At 47.6% G+C, this 6074-nt stretch overlaps 1 long non-coding RNA gene across 4 annotated transcripts in view; it reads left to right on the plus strand.

Annotated features, from left to right (window-relative positions):
- Positions 1-6074, plus strand: part of LOC308187504 — a 535540-nt gene that overhangs the window by 239667 nt on the left and 289799 nt on the right. For all 4 annotated transcript variants that reach the window (XR_013944735.1, XR_013944736.1, XR_013944737.1 and 1 more), the window contains exon 3: positions 1678-1836. This is a non-coding gene — a long non-coding RNA (uncharacterized lncRNA). The remainder of the gene's footprint in view (positions 1-1677; positions 1837-6074) is intronic.

Genomic DNA, 6074 nt, shown 5'->3' on the forward strand with positions numbered 1-6074 from the left:
GTTAGTCCATAGAAATTTTGGTGGAGACAGCAGGGCTGTTGGAAGAAGTATGATTGTGGGTAGGATGATTTTTAGCATTGCAGGAGGTTTAGGTTGTGTAGATGGTCGGAGCCATGTGTGCGGGTGGAGGCTACTAGGATGGCCAGGCCTGTGCCCGCCTCACACGCTGAGAAGGTTAGCATGAGAATTGGTACCATGGTGAATGAGGAGACTTGGTTTTCGATGGATCATATTGATAGGCCTACGAATATCGATAATATTATGCTTTCAAGGCATAGTAGGGCGGATACTAGGTGGGTTCGGTGGAAGGCTAGTCCTAGTCCGCTGAAAATGAAGGCTGAGTAGAAGCTTAAATGTAGGGGCGACATAAGAAAGTTACAGGGTTGGCTGTAATCTGCTGGGTCGAAACCAGCTATCTTTTTGGTTAGACTAACTTTCTGTTATTCTGCTCATTCTAGGCCCCCTTGAATTCACTCGTAGGCCAGTCCGAGTGTTAGGAGAAGGAGGATCACTACAGTTCAGGTGAGGGTCATTAGGGGGGATTGGAGTTGGACGGCTCATGGCAGGGGGAGTAGGAGGGCGATTTCTAGGTCGAATAGGACGAACAGGATGGCTACTGAGGAAGAATCGGACTGAGAATGGTAATCGAGCAGATCCAAGTGGGTCGAATCCACATTCGTACGGTGAGAGTTTCTCTGAGTCGGGGTTTATTTGGGCGAGTCAGAAGTTTAATGCGGTTAGGGCGGCGCTTAGGATTGATGATAGGGCGAATATGAACATGAGTGCGTTCATTGCTCTCCTCTGGGTTTATACCAGATTCTAGAGATTGGAAGTCAATTGTAATTAATATACTAGAAGAGCAAGATCCTCATCAGTAGATGGTTATGTAGAGGAATAGTCAGATGACGTCTACGAAGTGTCAGTATCAGGCTGCTGCCTCGAATCCGAAGTGGTGGTCTGATGTAAAGTGGAACTTGATCAGTCGGAAGAGGCAGACGGTCAGGAAGGAGGATCCGATGATTACGTGGAGTCCGTGGAATCCAGTGGCAACGAAGAAGGTAGATCCGTAGACGCTATCGGCGATTGAGAATGGGGCTTCGTGGTATTCTATTGCTTGTAGGGCTGTGAAGTAGAATCCCAGGAGGATCGTTAGGGTTAGGGCGTGGATGGCGTGTTTTCGGTTTCCTTCTGTGATGCTGTGATGGGCTCACGTTACGGTAACGCCTGAGGCTAGTAGGATGGCTGTGTTTAGTAGGGGGACTTCTATCGGGTTGAGTGGTTTAATTCCTGTTGGGGGTCATTGGCCTCCTAGTTCTGGGGTTGGGGCCAGGCTCGAGTGGAAGAACGCTCAGAAGAACCCTAAGAAGAAGAATGCTTCGGATGTGATGAAAAGGATTATGCTGTATCGTAGGCCTTTTTGGACTGTGGGAGTGTGATGGCCTTGGAAGGTGCTTTCTCGTACAATGTCTCGTCATCATTGGAGTATTACTAGGAGTATTGAGATGAGGCCTAGGGTTAGTAGTATGGATGAGTTGTAGTGGAATCACATGATTAATCCTGAGGTTGTGAGTAGGGCGGCGGCTGCCCCGAAGATTGGTCAAGGGCTTGGGTCAACTATGTGGTATGAGTGTGCTTGGTGTGCCATTAGATGTTTTCTTGTAAGTATAGGCTTAGAAGGAGCACGAAGACGTAGGCCTGGATTATGGCTACTGCTACTTCTAGGATGGTTAGGAGTAGTAGGATGATTATTGTTAGGATGGATACTGCAGGAAGGGTGGGTATTAATGCAATGGAGGCTGTAGAGATGAGTTGGATGAGTAAGTGTCCTGCTGTAAGGTTGGCTGTAAGGCGGACTCCGAGGGCTAGGGGGCGGATTAGTAGGCTGGTTGTTTCGATCAGGATTAGTGCGGGGATTAGGGGTGTAGGGGTACCTTCGGGTAATAGGTGGGCTAAAGAGGCTGATGGTTGGTTTCGTAGGCCTGTTAGTAGTGTGGCGAGCCATAGTGGGAAGGCTAGGGCTATGTTCATAGATAGTTGGGTGGTTGGGGTGAATGTATATGGAAGGAGGCCTAGAAGGTTGATTGTAAGAAGTATGATTATTAGGGATGTAAATATTATGGCTCATTTGTGGCCATTTTTGTCGAGTGGGACTATTAGTTGTTTTGTGATTAGGTGAAGGAGTCATGTTTGGATAGTAGAAAGGCGGTTGTTGATTCATCGGTTGTTTGGGGACGGGAATAGTAGGGCTGGGAAGAGTAGGGATAGTAGGATTAAGGGGATGCCGAATAGATTGGGGCTGGAAAATTGGTCAAAGAAGCTTAGGTTCATGGTCAGGATCATGGTGTGGGTTTGGTAGTGAGGGAGGTCTTATTTGATGGGGGGTTGGTTGTGGTGAAGGCTAGTAGTTTTGGTTGGATGAGGAGTGCTAGGGTTAATCAGGTTATAATTATGATTGAAAATCATGGTGCGGGGTTAAGCTGTGGCATATCATTAAGGAGGGGGAAGTCCCTCTTTGGCTAGCTTAAAAGGCTAGTGCTGTTGCATAGCTTCTTAATGATTAGGATGATGATAGAAGGGACGATCAGGCCTCGAAATGTGGGAGTGGGGTTGATTCTACTACAATGGGTATGTAGCTGTGATTAGCCCCGCAAATTTCTGAGCATTGTCCGTAAAAAATCCCAGGCCGGGTGGTAATGAATGAAGTTTGGTTTAGTCGGCCTGGGATTGCGTCTGTTTTAACTCCGAGCGTTGGGACTGCTCAGGAGTGGAGTACGTCTCCTGCAGTAATGATCACGCGGATGGGGGATTCTATTGGGATAACTACGCGGTGGTCAACTTCTAGCAGTCGGAAGTGGCCGTTGGGTAAGTCTGGGGTGGGCACTATGTAGGAGTCGAATGATAGGTCTTTGAAGTCTGTGTATTCGTAGCTTCAGTATCATTGGTGGCCGATGGCTTTTAGGGTGAGGTCTGGTTCGTCGATTTCGTCCATTATGTAGAGGATTTGTAGGGATGGGAGGGCGAGGAGTACCAGGACGATAGCAGGTAGGATTGTCCAGATCAGCTCTACTTCTTGGGCGTCTACAGCATTGGACGAGAGTTTTTCTGTTAGTATGTGGGCTAAAAGGTAGAGAACTAGGCTGCAGATAGCTAGGGCAACGATTAGGGCGTGGTCGTGGAATTCAACGAGTTCTTCTATGATGGGTGATGAGGCGTCTTGGAATCCTAGTTGGGAGTGGTTGGCCACATGAGATGTACAGGATTTTTACCTGTGATTTAGTCTTGACAAGGCTATGTAATTGGTTTACTAACGTCTCATAAGAAAGAAGCATGAGCGGTGAATGCAGTTGGCTTGAAACCAGCATGTGAGGGTTCGATTCCTTCCTTTCTTGTACTTGGACGAAGGCCGGTTCCTCGAAAGTATGGTATGGGGGAGGGCAGCCGTGGATTCATTCAACGTTTGTGGTAGTTAGTTCTGGTTGTAGGACTTTTCGTTTGGCCGAAAAGGCTTCTCAGATGATGAATATTAGTATGATTACGGCTACTATTGAGATTAGGGAGCCGATGGAGGAAATGGTGTTTCATAGTGTGTAGGCGTCGGGATAGTCCGAGTATCGTCGGGGTATTCCTGCTAGGCCTAGGAAGTGCTGGGGGAAGAACGTTAGGTTTACTCCTGTAAATATTACCCCGAAGTGGGCTTTTGCTCATGTTTGGTGTAGGGTAAACCCAGTGAGTAGTGGGAATCAGTGAGTAAATCCTGCTAGAATGGCAAAGACGGCGCCTATGGATAGGACGTAGTGGAAGTGGGCAACTACGTAGTACGTGTCGTGCAGGGCGATGTCTAGGGAAGAGTTTGCAAGAACGATTCCTGTTAATCCTCCGATGGTAAATAGGAAGATAAATCCTAGAGCTCATAGTATTGGGGGGGGTCTCATTTGATTGTTCCTCCGTGCAGGGTGGCTAGTCAGCTAAATACTTTGATTCCGGTAGGGATGGCAATGATTATAGTGGCTGATGTAAAGTAGGCTTGGGTATCAACGTCTATTCCTACTGTAAACATGTGGTGAGCTCAGACGATGAATCCTAGGAAGCCGATGGATAGTATGGCTCAGACTATTCCCATGTAGCCGAAGGGCTCCTTTTTGCCTGAGTAGTACGTGACTACGTGTGAGATGATTCCGAACCCCGGTAGGATCAGAATATAGACTTCTGGGTGTCCGAAGAATCAGAATAGGTGTTGGTACAGGATTGGGTCTCCTCCTCCAGCGGGGTCGAAGAATGTGGTGTTTAGGTTTCGATCAGTTAGTAATATTGTAATACCGGCGGCGAGTACGGGGAGTGATAGAAGGAGTAGGATGGCGGTAATTAGTACGGATCAGACAAATAGTGGGGTTTGGTATTGTGAGAGTGCGGGGGGTTTTATGTTGATGGCTGTGGTGATAAAGTTGATGGCCCCAAGGATGGAGGAGATACCGGCTAAGTGGAGTGAGAAGATAGCCAGGTCTACTGAAGCTCCGGCGTGGGCAAGGTCACCTGCTAGGGGAGGGTAGACAGTTCAGCCTGTGCCGGCGCCAGCTTCTACAGTGGATGAGGCTAGTAGGAGGAGGAATGATGGGGGGAGGAGTCAAAAGCTTATGTTGTTTATTCGCGGGAATGCTATGTCGGGGGCACCGATTATGAGGGGGACTAATCAGTTGCCGAATCCTCCGATCATGATGGGTATGACTATAAAGAAGATTATTACAAAGGCGTGAGCGGTAACGATTACATTGTAAATTTGGTCGTCGCCTAGGAGAGTTCCTGGTTGTCCTAGTTCTGCGCGGATTAATAGGCTGAGTGCGGTGCCGACTATTCCTGCTCATGCCCCGAAGATGAGGTACAGGGTGCCAATATCCTTATGGTTAGTGGAAAATAGTCATCGGTTGATGAAGGTGACGGGTAAGATGGCTGAGTGTTGAAGCGTTAGGCTGTAGTCCTTTTTACAGAGGTTTAATTCCTCTTCTTATCGGCTCTGTAGTGAAATTCATGTTGAGTTGCAAGCTCATCGATGCGCACTAGGGTGCGTCAGGGTCTTTGTAGGCAGAAGCCAATTGGTTTAGGCATTTAGCTGTTAACTAGAGTTTTGTGGGATCGAAGCCCATCTGTCTAGGGAGGCTTTAGCTTAATTAAAGCGTCTGACTTGCATTCAGAAGATACAGGTTAATATTCTGTAAGTCTTAATGTGCAGAAACTAAGAGGGTTTAACTCTTATTTAAGGCTTTGAAGGCCTTCGGTTTGGGGTGTTATCCTAAGTTTCTAGACAATGGCATGTATTATTGGGGACAGGGGAAGTAAGAGGATTGATAGTGAGGCAAGGACCGCAGTAGGTGTGCTTGGGGCTTTGCTAGTGTATCATTGTTTTATGTGGTTAGAGGAGTTGGGGGGAAGGGTAATTGTTGAGTGGTATGCGAGGCGTAGGTAGAAGAAGAGGCTGAGCAGTGATAGCATGGCAATTGCCATGGCTGCTGGTGTTATTTCCTGTTTAGTTAGTTCTTGGATGATAAGTCACTTTGGTATAAAGCCTGTTAATGGGGGGAGGCCTGCTAGGGATAAAAGTACTAGTATTAGGGTGGCGTTTAGCACTGGGGTTTTTGTTCATGAGGTTGTGATCATGGATAGGTTAAGGGCTTTGATTTTGTTAAGGGCTAGGAATACGGCTGATGTTATGATTGTGTATAGGTAGAAGGTAAGTAAGGCCAATTTGGGGCTGTAAACTAGGATGATGGCGATTCAGCCTAAGTGGGAGATGGACGAGAAGGCTAGGATTTTGCGTGTTTGTGTTTGGTTCAGTCCTATTCAGCCTCCCAGTGCTGTTGAGGCTAGGGCCATGGCGGTGAGTAGAGCTGGGTCGAGGGATTTGGATGTTAGTAGGAGCAGGGTTAGTGGGGGGAATTTTATGAGGGTCGAGAGTAGCAGGGCTGTTATTAGTGGCGATCCTTGTAGTACTTCTGGGAATCAGAAGTGAAATGGCACTAGGCCCAGTTTAATAGCGATTGCTGCTGTCAGTAGTAGACAGGAGGTTGGGTGGTTTATTTGTG

This window comes from Anser brachyrhynchus, assembly GCF_964034855.1.
Source record: "Anser brachyrhynchus genome assembly, chromosome: 1".
Taxonomy (NCBI): Eukaryota; Metazoa; Chordata; class Aves; order Anseriformes; family Anatidae; genus Anser; species Anser brachyrhynchus.